Genomic DNA, 14,479 nt, shown 5'->3' with positions numbered 1-14,479 from the left:
GCCGGTGCTTTTAGTGTCCCCCTTCCCTTTTATAGGGGGCACTGGGGAAAATTGTGATTTTAGTGCCCAAAAAAAAAAAAAAAAAAGAAAAACACAAAAAAAAAACCAAAAAAAAAAAGGGGGGAAAAAAAGGGCCTTGAAAATGTCTGGAGTGTCACCCAGGTCGGGTGGCACCGTTTATTGTTTTTATGTTTTCACAGGTGAACTCAAAAGAGTTTCATGCACAAGGACCAATTGTGGAGCAGTGGAGGCGTGTCCTGCACAGTAGGAGCTGTGAGCAGTGAGGAGAGCAGCTATCAACTTGTGCTCCTGCCTGGAGAGCCCTGAGTTCAGCCCAGGAAGAGAAGGAAGGAAGGGGCTTCACCACCAACTTTCACCCAGAGGGAGAGGAGGAGAAAAGAAAACTTTTAACAACTTTTACCACTTCTGCAAAGAGTTGGAGAGAGGGGGAAAAACCAACAACAAACATCCAGTGTGGAAGGAGGGAGACTCTACATTTCTACAGGTGGGTGTGGGTGCATTTCCCAAACAGACTTTGTTGTATCGGTGGGGGGAGGAAAGAAGACCACTGAGGGCCGGAACATCGCGGGGGGTGTGTGTGTGTGTGGTAGTGTGTGTGGGGGCCTTGCTTACAACTAGGCCCCCCCCACAATTGAACCCCCCCCCCCCCAATTGCCTAGCCTGGGATAGCTGGAGCTACCAGGCTGAAGATTTTTCTCATTTACCCTATTAACATCGTTAGGAGTGTGTGCCTGGTGGCTCCAGCTGCCCCAGGTGAAGACGTCTTCTCCCCCCACCTGAAGACCCACCCCAAGGACTGTGTTTTTTGTGTTTTGCCATCTGGGGAGTGCACCCACCCACAGCTGCGAGGGGAGACCTGCCCTCGCAGTCCCCCCGCCCTTCCCACCCCCCTCTCTCTTTCTCTGTTACTCTGTTTCTCCCCTCTCTCTCTGAGGCCCCTTTCTCCCAAATTAATTTTTAAAAAAAACCAATTAAGACAACTGAGCAGAGGGAGCAAGGCCCCTCCCCAATTGCCAACGAGGGGAGTGGTGCCTCGTTAAGGGCTCCTCTGCTCAGTTAAATATACAAGGCCAATAAAGACCATTAAGGCCTGTGACTTTGGGGTGGGTGTAGCCCTTAAAGGGACCCCGTGATGGCGACCCCATCCACGCCGGTGGCAGGGCCAGCGAAGACGTATGCGCAGGTGGCAACCGCTTCCACGGCACCTCCTGCGGCACCCGCTGCCCTGCCACCTTTTCAACTTATAACCAGGAAACACGGGGTCAAGAGCTACACTCACCCCACAATGAGCATTGAGGAGTGCGTGCGGGCGATGGCTGGGGTAGTCGGCCCCTCGGCCATTGTCGCGGCCTCCAAGATGTCTGGGAAGGCTGTTTTCTTCCTGGGGTCGGAGCGGGCGGTGTCCCTGGCCCTTGAAAAGGGGCTCACGGTGGGCGGGACGTTCCTGACGGTGGACCCTCTCGAGGCCACCGCGCAGAGGGTCATCGTGTCAAACGTCCCGCCCTTTGTTTCCGCTGAGCTCCTCCTCCCTCACCTACACCAACTGGGGGAGGTAAGGTCGGGGATCAACCCCATACCGCTCGGCCTCAGGGAGAACAGCCTGCGCCACGTGTTCTCCTTCCGCCGCCAGCTCTTTGTCCAGCTGGCGCGGGAGGACATGACAGAAGGGCACTTTAATGTGGTGCACGAGGGGACTGCCTACCGCGTCTTCTGGACGTCGGACGGCGTGCGGTGCCATGCCTGCAGAGAGGTGGGGCACATTCGCAAGAACTGCCCCGCCTCCAAGGCCGCCAAACCACCGAAGGCGGCCAAGGCTGGCGCCGCCGCCACCCCTCCCCCTAGTTGCGTCCGCGTGTCGGGAGCCATAGGTGCGCGGGCATCGTCGGAGGGCTTTGTTTTCAGGGCCTCCGGCGGGGGGGGAGGGAGAGCGTCCGAACGGAAGGAAGGCGCGGAACAAGGAGAAACATCTAGAGGCGGGTCCCCTCGGTGCGCCAGACAATTTGTTTACCGCGCTCGGCCCAACCCCGTCACCGGCGAGCGCGGGGTGCCCTGAGCCTGTGCCTGAGCCCTTGACCAATACCGCAGAGGGGCCCGGGCGCGGGCAAGAAAAGAAAAAGGGGGGGGCTGAGCGGGAGGCCTCGGCAGATATGGAGGTCTCCCTGCCTCAGCGCACCTCCAGCAACAAAAGGAGGCGCCGCTCCGTTGAGGCGGAGTGGGAACAACATCCCTCCACGGAGGAGTCGGTGCCCGCCGCGTGTCCCGCGTCCCCCACCAGCGCCCCCAAGCAGCGCCGTAGGCGGGAGGAGTCTGTCCCCGGGGAGGGTGAGACAGTTGAGGCTGCCCAGCCTCTGCCTCCCGGGGATAGCGTGGAAGATCTGCCTGTCGGGGGGGGTGTGGGGACCGCGGAGGAATGCATTGCCGCCGGGCCGGGCGCCCCGGGGACTGAGGCGGGCGGGGCCGAAAAGGCCGAACCTGAGCCCGCCCAGCCAATACCCAACTTCCCCCGGGAGTCGCTCGACCCGGCAGAAACCGAAATAAATGTTAATTATGACACTGTAGATGCTGGGCCGGGGGGTGGCAGCGGGGAGGGGGAGGAACACCCACCCTCGCCTCTTGCTGTGGGGCTGGAGCACTTGGAGAGCCTGGGGATTTCCTATGGCCGGGTCTCTCCTTGTTCCCCGGTTCCTGGGGCAGAGGGGGAACCCCTTCCGCTGTCATTTCCCGACCCAGCACCATTTTTAAAAGAGCCCAGTGGGGACTCCTCTGCCGACGATCCTGGGGGTGGGATCGGGGCAGAGCCAGGGCCGGTTGGAGCGGCCGGTTCATTTGCCGTACCTTGTGCGGTCGATGGGCCGGCTGCTGGCGGCCACCTCCCGGAGGAGGACGGGGTCCGCGTACTGGCACTTTAACAACCGGCTGCTGGAGGACGTGCGGTTCCAGAACTCGTTCCGTCGATTCTGGTCGGACTGGAGAAGGAAGCAGGGGGGCTTCCCCTCCTTGAGGCTATGGTGGGACGTGGGCAAGGCTCACGTCCGCGTCTTCTGTCAAGAGTACGCGAGGGGGTCGACCAAGAGGCGAGCGGCCAGAGTCGGGCGCCTAGAAAAAGAGGTGCTCGACCTGGAAGCCCGTCTCGGTCAAGTCGTCCAGGACCCGGCCCTGCGGACGGTGTACGAAGCGAAGAAGGCCGCGCTGAAGGACCTGCAGCTCGTCGGGTCCCGAGGCGCGTTCGTGAGGGCGCGGATCCGGTTCCTGCGGGATCTGGACCGCGGCTCCCCCTTCTTCTACTCGCTGGAAAAAAGGCAGAGTGTCCGTAAGCAGCTCTTGACGCTGCTGGCCGACGACGGCTCTCTCGTCTCGGATCCGGAGGGCGTCAACAACAGGGCCCGTGAATATTACGGGGCTCTGTTCTCTCCGGATCCGTCCAGCGAGGAAGCGCGTAGAGTTTTGTGGGAGGACCTGCCGAAGGTCAGCCCGGAGGGCGCCGAAAATCTGGAAGCTCCGCTAAGCCTGGCGGAGCTGACCGGTGCCCTCGCCCGGCTCTCGAGGGGAAAATCCCCGGGCCTGGACGGGCTGACCATGGAGTTCCACAGGGCGTTCTGGGACGTCCTGGGGAGCGACTACGCGCGGGTCCTGGGGGAAAGTCTGGCGACCGGGGAGATGCCCCTCTCTTGGCGCAGGGCAGTCATCGTCCTGCTGCCTAAGAAGGGCGATCTCCGCCTCCTTAAGAACTGGCGCCCGGTCTCCCTCCTCAGCACGGACTACAAAATCTTCACCAGGGCGATGTCTGCTCGCCTTGGTGCCGTGCTGGACCACATGATCCACCCCGACCAGTCCTACACGGTCCCGGGCTGGACAATCCACGATAACATCCATCTGGTCCGGGACCTCATCCATTGTTCCCAGGAGGCTGGTCTGTCGGTCGCCTTCCTATCCCTCGACCAAGAGAAGGCGTTCGACAGGGTGGATCACGACTATCTGCTCGGAACTCTGCGCGCTTTCGGGTTCGGGACGCATTTCGTCGCCCGGATCCGACTTTTGTACGCCGCCGCGGAGTGTCTGATTAAGGTTAACGGATCCTTGACGGCGCCCCTTCGCTTTAGGAGAGGGGTGCGCCAGGGATGCCCCATGTCCGGCCAGTTATACGCCGTTTGCGTGGAGCCTTTCCTGCGCCTCTTGCGGACGAGGTTGACGGGACTGGCTCTGCAAGGGCCGGGCGTGGAGGTCGTCCTCTCGGCTTACGCCGATGACATGCTCCTCGCGGTAGAGGATCCCGCTGACCTGCGGAGGATGCGTGAGTGCCAGGAGATTTACTCGGCCCCGTCCTCCGCCAGGATCAACTGGGAGAAATGTTCCGGACTCCTGGTGGGTCAGTGGCGGGTGGACTCCCTGCCGGAGGAGCTCAGGCCTTTTGCTTGGAGCACGACCCATCTCCTCTATCTGGGAGTCTACCTTAGCCCCGACGAGGGAGCCTGGCCGGCGAACTGGCAGGAGCTGGAGGCCAAGGTCGCCGCTCGCCTAGGGCGCTGGACAGGACTGCTCCGAGTGCTGTCCTACAGGGGTCGAGCGCTAGTCATAAACCAGCTGGTGGCCGCAATGTTGTGGTACCGGCTGGTCACTTTGACCCCTCCCCCTGCGTTTGTCGCCAAGATACAGAAGAAGCTGGTGGACTTCTTCTGGAACAACAGGAAGCACTGGGTCTCTGCCGCGGCCTTGAGTCTCCCGCTTGAGGAGGGCGGTCAGTCGTTGGTGTGCGTCAGCGCCCAGCTCGCGACTTTCCGTCTTCAGACCCTGCAGAGATACCTTTACGTCGAGCCCCCTCCTAGGTGGTGTGCTCTGGCGAGGTATTTCTTCCGCCAGCAGCTCGACCTCAATTATGACACGCAGCTCCTGTTTGTGAACTTGGGGGGTGCCAGGACCGCCCTCCGGGAGCTGCCTGTCTTTTACAGGGAACTCATCAGGGTCTGGAACAAAGTCTCCACCAAGCGCAGCTCTCCGCCGGCTGGAGTGGCGGCCGTCCTGCAGGAACCGCTGCTTGGGAATCCGTACCTCCACGGCCGAGGTTTTATGTGGCGGTCGGAAGAGAGGGCTGTGGCTGGTGAGGTGACCAGGGTCAGGGACCTGCTCGATGGCGGAGGAGCGGGCTGGATGGCGCCAGACACGCTGGCACGGCGCCTAAATTCTGCCAACGTCCGCCACGCGGCCGATGCCATCGAGTCGCTAAAAACAGCTCTGGGCCCTGACTCCGTTAGGTGCATCGAGGAGGCTCAAGCACGTGGGGAGATCCCGTCCGAACTGACCCCCGTCCGGACGGAATTCCTCATCGGCGCCAAACCCCGGAACCTCCCTCGGGGGCCGGCGCCTCACAACTTGAGCCGCCTCGGGGAAATCCCCTCCGTGCCTTTCAGTTCCGCGCGGAGGGGTTTCCTGTACGGGCTGCTCCTGCACACCCTCAACTTTGCCATCCTCGCCGGCCGTCCGGACACGCCATGGCGTACCATCTTGCCGTCCGGAGGAGGCGGGGGTCCCCGATGGAGGGCACTCTACGCAGGGGTCCTCCCACTATTCATCGGGGACTTGGCCTGGAGGGTGGTGCACGGAGCAGTGCCGTGCAACAAATTTTTAAGCCGGTTCACGGACTCCCAGGCCGCCTGCAATTTCTGCGGTCTGGAAGAGTCCGTGTTCCATGTTTTTATGGAATGCACAAGGTTGCAGCCCCTGTTTTATTATTTGAAGGGGCTGCTCCTGAAATTCTGGCTGCACTTCAGTCCCACTCTCCTGATCTTTGGGCACCCTGTGCGGAGAGGAGCGGGTAGGTCCGAAGGCCTCCTCGTAGGACTGCTCCTGGGCACGGCCAAGGGTGCCATCAGCCGGTCCAGGCAGCGGGCGGTCATTCAACCTGACTGCCTGCCTCTCTTCCGCTCTTACATCCGGTCCAGGGTGTCCTTGGAGATGGAGCACGCGGTGTCCACCGGTACGCTCGCGGCCTTCCGCGAGAGGTGGGCACCGGAGGGACTGGAGTGCATCATCACGCCCGGCAACCAAATTTTAATTTGATTTTACGTTTTAAAGTTTAATTTGTTTTCATTGCCGGTGCTTTTAGTGTCCCCCTCCCCTTTTATAGGGGGCACTGGAAAAATTTGATTTTAGCGCCCCAAAAAAAAAAAAAAGGGGCCTTGAAAATGTCTGCTGTGTCACCCAGGTCGGGTGGCATGGTTTTAATGTTTATGTTTTTGCAGGTAAACTCAAAAGAGTTTCATGCACAAGGACCAATTGTGGAGCAGTGGAGGCGTGTCCTGCACAGTTGGAGCTGAGCTGCAGAGAGGAGCAGCTATCAACTTCTGCTCCTGCCTGGAGAGCCCTGAGACCAGCCCAGGAAGAGAAGGAAGGAAGGGGCTTCACCACCAACTTTCACCCAGAGGGAGAGGAGGAAAAAGCAGAAAACTTTGTACATCTTTTTACCATTCTGCAAAGAGTTGGAGAGAGGGGGAAAAACCAACAACAAACATCCAGTGTGGAAGGAGGGAGACTCTACATCTTCTACAGGTGGGTGTGGGTGCATTTCCCAAACAGACTTTGTTGTATCGGTGGGGGGAGGAAAGAAGACCACTGAGGGCCGGAACATCGCGGGGGGTGTGTGTGTGTGTGGTAGTGTGTGTGGGGGCCTTGCTTACAACTAGGCCCCCCCCCACAATTGAACACCCACAATTGAACCCCCCCCCCAATTGCCTAGCCTGGGATAGCTGGAGCTACCAGGCTGAAGATTTTTCTCATTTACCCTATTAACATCGTTAGGAGTGTGTGCCTGGTGGCTCTAGCTGCCCCAGGTGAAGACGTCTTCTCCCCCCACCTGAAGACCCACCCCAAGGACTGTGTTTTTTGTGTTTTGCCATCTGGGGAGTGCACCCACCCACAGCTGCGAGGGGAGACCTGCCCTCGCAGTTCCCCCCCCCTTCCCACCCCCCTCTCTCTTTCTCTGTTACTCTGTTTCTCCCCTCTCTCTCTGAGGCCCCTTTCTCCTAATTTAAAAAAAAACAATTAAGACACTGAGCAGAGGGAACAAGGCCCCTCCCCAATCATTAACAAGGGGAGAGGTGTGCCTCTTTCAGAGCTCCCTCTGCTCAAACACCAACGAGGCTAATAAAGACCATTAAGGCCTGTGACTTTGGGGTGGGTGTAGCCCTTAAAGGGACCCCGTGATGGCGACCCCATCCACGCCGGTGGCAGGGCCAGCGAAGACATATGCGCAGGTGGCAACCGCTTCCACGGCACCTCCTGCGCCACCCGCTGCCCTGCCACCATTCAGACTCATTACGAAGAAACACGGGGTCAAGAGCTACACTCACCCCACAATGAGCATCGAGGAGTGCGTGCGGGCGATGGCTGGGGTAGTCGGCCCCTCGGCCATTGTCGCGGCCTCCAAGATGTCTGGGAAGGCTGTTTTCTTCCTGGGGTCGGAGCGGGCGGTGTCCCTGGCCCTCGAAAGGGGGCTCACGGTGGGCGGGACGTTCCTGCCGGTGGATCCTCTCGAGGCCACCGCGCAGAGGGTCATCGTGTCGAACGTCCCGCCCTTTGTTCCCGCTGAGCTCCTCCTCCCTCACCTACAACAACTGGGGGAGGTAAGGTCAGGGATCAACCCCATACCGCTCGGCCTCAGGGAGAACAGCCTGCGCCACGTGTTCTCCTTCCGCCGCCAGCTCTTTGTCCGGCTGGCGCGGGAGGACACGACGGAGGGAAATTTTAATGTGGTGCACGAGGGGACTGCCTACCGCGTCTTCTGGACGTCGGACGGCGTGCGGTGCCATGCCTGCAAGGAGGTGGGGCACGTTCGCAAGAACTGCCCCGCCTCCAAGGCCGCCAAACCACCGAAGGCGGCCAAGGCTGGCGCCGCCGCCACCCCTCCCCCTAGTTGCGTCCGCGTGCCGGGAGCCATGGGTGCGCGGGCATCGTCGGAGGCCTTTGTTTTCGGGGCCTCCGGCGGGGGGGAGGGAGAGCGTCCGAACGGAAGGAAGGCGCGGGACAAGGCAAAACATCCAGAGGCGGGTCCCCTCGGTGCGCCAGACAATTTGTTTACCGCTCTCGGCCCAACCCAGTCACCGGCGAGCGCGGGGTGCCCCGAGCCCGTGCCCGAGCCCTTGAATAACACCACAGAGGGGCCCGGGCGTGGGCAAGAAGAGGAAAAGGGGGGGGCGGAGCGGGAGGCCTCGGCAGACATGGAGGTCTCCCTGCCTCCGCGCGCCCCCAGGAACAAAAAGAGGCACCGCCCCAATGAGGCGGAGGGGGAACAACATCCCTCCGCGGAGGAGGCGGTGCCCGCCGCGTGTCCCGCGTCCCCCACCAGCGCCCCCAAGCTGCGCCGTAGGCGAGAGGAGTCTGTCCCCGGGGAGGGTGAGACAGTTGAGGCTGCCCAGCCTCAGCCTCCCGGGGATGGCGTGGAGGATCTGCCCGTCGTGGGGGGCATGGGGAGCGCGGAGGAAAGCATTGCCGCCGGGCCGGGCGTCCCGGGGACTGAGGCGGGCGGGGCCGAAAAGGCCGAACCTGAGCCCGCCCAGCCAATACCCAACTTCCCCCGGGATTTGCTCGACCCGGCAGAGAATGAAACAACTGATTTTAATGATACTGTACATGCTGGGCCGGGGGGTGGCAGCGGGGAGGGGGAGGAACACCCACCCTCGCCCCTTACTTTGGAGCTGGAGCACTTGGGGAGCCTTGGGATTTCCTATGGCCGGGTCTCTCCTTGTTCCCCGGTTCCTGGGGCGGAGGGGGAACCCCTTCCGCTGTCGCTTCCCGACCCAGCACCATTTTTAAAAGAGCCTAGTGGGGACTCCTCTGCCAACGATCCTGGGGGTGGGATCGGGGCAGAGCCAGGGCCGGTTGGAGCGGCCGGTTCATTTGCCGTGCCTTGTGCGGTCGATGGGCCGGCTGCTGGCGGCCACCTCCCGGAGGAGGACAGGGACTCGGTGGGGGACACGGGAGAAGAACTAGAGACCACCGCCAGCGAGGCGGTGGATCTGCTCGCGGCCGCCGCCGAGACCATCCTCATTCCTGCAAAGGAACTCCGGGACTTTTTGGCCCAGAGCCGGGGTCGCTGCGACCAAGCCCGACTGGCCCTGGAAAAATGGTCCGAGCCAGAGCTGATCAAGGCGTCCGTCCGCGCCGACGTTAAAACCTTGGCCGCGGGCGGGCCCTTGACAAAGGCGTAACACCTTGAGCTGCGCGAGCTCGAGGGACTCCTCGCTGGGCTGCGGAGGGAGCGGAGCTCAACAAAAGACTCCGCTCCCTCCCCCACAATAGGTTAAGGTAGAGGTTGCACTATGCTTTTGCCATGAAGATAACCATAGCCAGCCTCAACATCAACGGCGGCAGAGGGGCACGCCGTAGATTTGACAATTTTTCGCTCCTGCGGGAGGGGAAATATGCGGTGTGCTTCCTGCAAGAAACCCACACCGTTCCGGGAGACGAAGCCACGTGGCTCCTGGAATGGCAAGGAGAGGTCCGCATGAGCCACCTCACCGACATTTCTAGTGGGGTGGCCATCTTGCTGGGCCCGCATTTTCAGCCGGAGATCTTGGGGGTCGAGGAGCCAGTGCCAAGCCGCTTGCTGCACGTAACGGTTCGCCTGGGGGACGTGCTGCTCCATCTCGTGAACGTGTACGCCCCTCAGCCCGGCCCGCAGCAAACGCGCTTCTTTGAAGAGGTGACCGCTCTTCTTGGCTCCGTCGACGTCGGCGACTGCATTGTCCTCGGGGGGGATTTTAACTGCACCTTCGAGGCGAGGGACCGCTCCGGTGCCCCGCAGTGCATGACGGCGATGGAGAAGTTGAGGGACCTGGTCGGGTCCTTCGACTTGCTGGACGTCTGGCGAAATCTCCACCCCGACTCCAGCGCCTTTACTTGGGTGGGGCCTGGAGTTGGATGGTCTAGAGTCGACCGCCTTTACGTGTCTCGGGCGTACGTTTCCTGCGTCCCGGCGGCCTCCATGCGGCCGGTGCCGTGTTCGGACCACCACCTGGTGTGGGCGGAGCTCGCTTCGCTCCGCGCGAGGACGGGGTCCGCGTACTGGCACTTTAACAACCGGCTGCTGGAGGACGTGCGGTTCCAGGACTCGTTCCGTCGATTCTGGTCCGACTGGAGAAGGAAGCAGGGGGGCTTCCCCTCCTTGAGGCTATGGTGGGACGTGGGCAAGGCTCACGTCCGCGTCTTCTGTCAAGAGTACGCGAGGGGGTCGACCAAGAGGCGGGTGGCCAGAGTCGGGCGCCGAGAAAAAGAGGTGCTCGACCTGGAAGCCCGTCTCGGTCAAGTCGTCCAGGACCCGGCCCTGCGGACGGTGTACGAAGCGAAGAGGGCCGCGCTGAAGGACCTGCAGCTCGTCGGGTCCCGAGGCGCGTTCGTGAGGTCGCGGATCCGGTTCCTGCGGGATCTGGACCGCGGCTCCCCCTTCTTCTACTCGCTGGAAAAAAGGCAGAGTGTCCGTAAGCAGCTCTTTACGCTGCTGGCCGACGACGGCTCTCTCGTCTCGGATCCGGAGGGCGTCAACAACAGGGCCCGTGAATATTACGGGGCTCTGTTCTCTCCGGATCCGTCCAGCGAGGAAGCGCGTAGAGTTTTGTGGGAGGACCTGCCGAAGGTCAGCCCGGAGGGCGCCGAAAATCTGGAAGCTCCGCTAAGCCTGGCGGAGCTGACCGGTGCCCTCGCCCGGCTCTCGAGGGGAAAATCCCCGGGGCTGGACGGGCTGACCGTGGAGTTCCACAGGGCGTTCTGGGACGTCCTGGGGGGCGACTACGCGCGGGTCCTGGGGGAAAGTCTGGCGACCGGGGAGATGCCCCTCTCTTGGCGCAGGGCAGTCATCGTCCTGCTGCCTAAGAAGGGCGATCTCCGCCTCCTTAAGAACTGGCGCCCGGTCTCCCTCCTCAGCACGGACTACAAAATCTTCGCCAGGGCGATGTCTGCTCGCCTTGGTGCCGTGCTGGACCACATGATCCACCCCGACCAGTCATACACGGTCCCGGGCCGGACAATCCACGATAACATCCATCTGGTCCGGGACCTCATCCATTGTTCCCAGGAGGCTGGTCTGTCGGTCGCCTTCCTATCCCTCGACCAAGAGAAGGCGTTCGACAGGGTGGATCACGACTATCTGCTCGGAACTCTGCGCGCTTTCGGGTTCGAGACGCATTTCGTCGCCCGGATCCGACTTTTGTACGCCGCCGCGGAGTGTCTGATTGAGGTTAACGGGTCCTTGACGACGCCCCTTCGCTTTAGGAGAGGGGTGCGCCAGGGATGCCCCATGTCCGGCCAGTTATACGCCGTTTGCGTGGAGCCTTTCCTGCGCCTCTTGCGGACGAGGTTGACGGGACTGGCTCTGCAAGGGCCGGGCGTGGAGGTCGTCCTCTCGGCTTACGCCGATGACGTGCTCCTCGCGGTAGAGGATCCCGCTGACCTGCGGAGGATGCGTGAGTGCCAGGAGATTTACTCGGCCCCGTCCTCCGCCAGGATCAACTGGGAGAAATGTTCCGGACTCCTGGTGGGTCAGTGGCGGGTGGACTCCCTGCCGGAGGAGCTCAGGCCTTTTGCCTGGAGCACGACCCATCTCCTCTATCTGGGAGTCTACCTTAGCCCCGACGAGGGAGCCTGGCCGGCGAACTGGCAGGAGCTGGAGGCCAAGGTCGCCGCTCGCCTAGGGCGCTGGACAGGACTGCTCCGAGTGCTGTCCTACAGGGGTCGAGCGCTAGTCATAAACCAGCTGGTGGCCGCAATGTTGTGGTACCGGCTGGTCACTTTGACCCCTCCCCCTGCGTTTGTCGCCAAGATACAGAAGAAGCTGGTGGACTTCTTCTGGAACAACAGGAAGCACTGGGTCTCTGCCGCGGTATTGAGTCTCCCGCTTGAGGAGGGCGGTCAGTCGTTGGTGTGCGTCAGCGCCCAGCTCGCGACTTTCCGTCTTCAGACCCTGCAGAGATACCTTTACGTCGAGCCCCCTCCTAGGTGGTGTGCTCTGGCGAGGTATTTCTTCCGCCAGCAGCTCGACCTCAATTATGACACGCAGCTCCTGTTTGTGAACTTGGGGGGTGCCAGGACCGCCCTCCGGGAGCTGCCTGTCTTTTACAGGGAACTCATCAGGGTCTGGAACAAAGTCTCCACCAAGCGCAGCTCTCCGCCGGCTGGAGTGGCGGCCGTCCTGCAGGAGCCGCTGCTCGGGAATCCGTACCTCCACGGCCGAGGTTTCATGTGGCGGTCGGAAGAGAGGGCTGTGGCTGGTGAGGTGACCAGGGTCAGGGACCTGCTCGATGGCGGAGGAGCGGGCTGGATGGCGCCAGACATGCTGGCGCGGCGCCTAAACTCTGCCAACGTCCGCCACGCGGCCGATGCCATCGAGTCGCTAAAAACAGCTCTGGGCCCTGACTCCGTTAGGTGCATCGAGGAGGCTCAAGCACGTGGGGAGATCCCGTCCGAACTGACCCCCGTCCGGACGGAATTCCTCATCGGCGCCAAACCCCGGAACCTCCCTCGGGGGCCGGCGCCTCACAACTTGAGCCGCCTCGGGGAAATCCCCTCCGTGCCTTTCAGTTCCGCGCGGAGGGGTTTCCTGTACGGGCTGCTCCTGCACACCCTCAACTTTGCCATCCTCGCCGGCCGTCCGGACACGCCATGGCGTACCATCTTGCCGTCCAGAGGAGGCGGGGGTCCCCGATGGAGGGCACTCTACGCAGGGGTTCTCCCACTATTCATCGGGGACTTGGCCTGGAGGGTGGTGCACGGAGCAGTGCCGTGCAACAAATTTTTAAGCCGGTTCACGGACTCCCAGGCCGCCTGCAATTTCTGCGGTCTGAAAGAGTCTGTGTTCCATGTTTTTATGGAATGCACAAGGTTGCAGCCCCTGTTTTATTATTTGAAGGGGCTGCTCCTGAAATTCTGGCTGCACTTCAGTCCCACTCTCCTGATCTTTGGGCACCCTGTGCGGAGGGGAGCGGGTAGGTCCGAAGGCCTCCTCGTAGGACTGCTCCTGGGCACGGCCAAGGGTGCCATCAGCCGGACCAGGCAGCGGGCGGTCGAGGGGGTCGTTCAACCTGACTGCCTGCCTCTCTTCCGCTCTTACATCCGGTCCAGGGTGTCCTTGGAGATGGAGCACGCGGTGTCCACCGGTACGCTCGCGGCCTTCCGCGAGAGGTGGGCACCGGAGGGACTGGAGTGCATCATCACGCCCGGCAACCAAATTTTAATTTGATTTTACGTTTTTAAGTTTAATTTGTTTTAATTGCCGGTGCTTTTAGTGTCCCCCTTCCCTTTTATAGGGGGCACTGGGGAAAATTGTGATTTTAGTGCCCAAAAAAAAACCAAAAAAAGAAAAACACAAAAAAAAACAAAAAAAAGGGGCGAAAAAAAAAAGGGCCTTGTAAATGTCTGGAGTGTCGGCACCGTTTAATGTTTTATGTTTTGCAGGTGAACTCCAAAAAGAGTTTCATGCACAAGGACTAGCACCTGTCTGCTCTGCATGGCCTCAGCATATTCTCCCAGTCATGCTCAATGTCAGGAGGAAGCCCTACTAGGCCAGCCATGTCTGGAAGCAATTGATTTGTCCACAAGCCTTTAAGTCACCAAAAAGTACTTCAGCACCACCCAGACCGCTACCTGTAGATTATTGTAACTTTAAACAAGATGGAAAAGCACCCAAAATGCATAGAATTGCAGTAACATCCAGAAGAAATAATCCAGCAACTAATCTGCAACTAGTTGATGATCTCTTTAAATAGCAATGGGGGTGGGGGGTTGGGGGTGTTCTTCATGCCGTTGAACACGTTTTCAGCTGTGCAACTTTAAGGCTGGAACGTGGAGCTCCAAAATGGTAGTGCTGACATCAAACCAACATTACACACTGATGTCATAATTTGCTTGCACTGCATGCTGCTGGCGGTCATTAGGTTACAAATATGGCATCTGGCGCACTTCCCATTGGAAGTGTATGCACATTTCAGGGACATCATTTTGGTTGTTTAAAAGGCCTTGTAGTGCCCAAAAAAGAGAGGCTACAGAGCCCAATTTCGCCTCCTAACAAACTTGCAGAAACAGCATGTAAATGGAAAATGAATTTCCAATATAGATAAGTGTAAGGTGGTGCATTTTGGTAGGAGGAATAAAGAGGCCACTTTATGGGGTAGAAGTGCAAAGGGATCTAGGGGTACAGATTCACAAATCATTAAAAGTAGCAATGCAGGTTAGCAAAGCCATAAAATGCAAACAAAGCACTGGGGTTCATTTCTCGAAGAATCAAATTCAAAAGCAGAAAAGTTATGTTAAACTAATATAGAACCTTGATTAGACCACACTTAGTTCTGGTCTCCATATTACAAAAAGGATGTAGAAACACTGGAGAAAGTGCAAAAAAGATTTACAAGGATGATACCAGAACTGAGAGGGTACATCTGTCAGGAAATACTGAACAGGCTGGGGCTCTCTTCTCTAG

At 60.0% G+C, this 14,479-nt stretch overlaps 1 protein-coding gene across 1 annotated transcript in view; it reads right to left on the bottom strand.

The window, feature by feature from the left end:
- The window catches only part of LOC139274796 (interleukin-18 receptor 1-like), a 177,904-nt gene that overhangs the window by 136,474 nt on the left and 26,951 nt on the right, over positions 1-14,479 (bottom strand). The window lies entirely within an intron of this gene.

This window comes from Pristiophorus japonicus, chromosome 10, assembly GCF_044704955.1.
Source record: "Pristiophorus japonicus isolate sPriJap1 chromosome 10, sPriJap1.hap1, whole genome shotgun sequence".
NCBI lineage: Eukaryota > Metazoa > Chordata > Chondrichthyes > Pristiophoridae > Pristiophorus > Pristiophorus japonicus.
Note: the sequence above shows the minus strand (reverse complement) of the source record. Positions and strands in the feature narration are given on the sequence as shown.